The 1,364-nt window shown below is 47.2% G+C and overlaps 1 non-coding gene across 1 annotated transcript; it reads left to right on the plus strand.

Moving 5' to 3' along the window:
* Window positions 1-657: 657 nt before the first annotated feature.
* On the plus strand, window positions 658-740 carry TRNAY-GUA. The gene has a single exon. It is a non-coding gene; the product is annotated as a tRNA-Tyr (tRNA).
* The last annotated feature ends 624 nt before the right edge of the window (window positions 741-1,364 follow it).

A 1,364-nucleotide genomic window follows, 5' to 3' on the forward strand; every position in this document is an offset into this window, starting at 1 on the left:
TTACTTCCGGTAGCTCTTAGAGGGATAATGGACGATCACGTCCGCAACACACATTAACTTATGCAACTTTTTTGACGCTATGTCTCGAAAGTCGATCAGTGTGCGGCATCTGACACGAGTACAAGAGGAGATCATTTCAATACTGTGTGAACTTGAGATATATTTCCCACCATCATTCTCTGATGTCATGGTCCATCTACTAGTTCATATTGTTGTGGAGGTGAAAGACCTTGGACCGACATTCTTGCATACCATGTTCCCGTTTGAATGGATGAATGGAACTGTGAAGGGATATGTTCGTAACAAAGCCCGTCCGGATGGAAGCATCATCCAGGCCTATCTAATCGAGGAGTGTATATCATTATGCAAGAATGTCATAAATGATGATCAATCTCTTGGTTTGCCCTTGAAGAAACATGCTGATAGGCTCGAAGGAGTGGGTCACTCACAGCTATAGCGTGATTTAAATGTGGATATAAAAAACCACCGAGACGACTTTCAAAGAGCACACACAATAGTGTTACACCAAAAAGAACTTGTTGGTGCACAGATGTGGCAAATCTAATAGTTCCATCTGCTCTTCTTAACTTAAGAACGAAGGCCGCCATCCTTCTTATTCAGGAACCCTTTGTTTGAGGAGGGCGTATCCCCGGGAAGGGGAGAGTGGCCGAGCGGTCAAAAGTGACAGACTGTAAATCTGTTGAAGGTTTTCTACGTAGGTTCGAATCCTGCCTCTCCCACTTGTTGTAGACTTAAGATAAGAGAAAGTAGGCGGAAGCCTAGGAGGGCCAACCGAGCGAAGCTCTTTTTTTTTGCCGTGCCGTGAAGTGCAATTTTCTCGTATGCGTTTTAGAGAGGTTGTCGAAAAAAGACGATCTATAGAGATTCCCCATCTATATCCAATCGAGAATAGAAGCGAGTCGCTTCCGGCGTCAGCTTGTAGTCTCTGCAGTTGGCACACGCACGCGCCCGCCATCATGCCTCCTTGGTTCGGGACGAAGCCAAGCGAGACATACGATAGACGAAGGAAGCGCCCACCCAGCAGGAGGGCTAAAACCTGTAGTTTTGAAGTTGCAAACTCCAGCTTCGAAGCTGGAGTGCTTTAGCCCTTTTTTAAGCAAGAATCATCGTCTTGAGCGCCTTGCGCGCTCAAGAACAAGCAAGGGATGAGCACTTTGTTGCTAAAGCGGATACGTTTTCTTGCTGGGGAAGGCTAGTTTGATCGAGGATTGGAGAGGAGGGAGAGGTGGAATAAAAAGCTCGGGATGGATTTTGGAGTCTTTGTGCGAGCTGTATGCGGTGAGAGTCGCACGTACGGTGAGGAGGGGGGGTTCGCGTCTATACGTGTAGTGTGGTGGTTGGGC

The sequence above is a fragment of the Triticum dicoccoides genome, chromosome 5A (genome assembly GCF_002162155.2).
Source record: "Triticum dicoccoides isolate Atlit2015 ecotype Zavitan chromosome 5A, WEW_v2.0, whole genome shotgun sequence".
NCBI lineage: Eukaryota > Viridiplantae > Streptophyta > Magnoliopsida > Poales > Poaceae > Triticum > Triticum dicoccoides.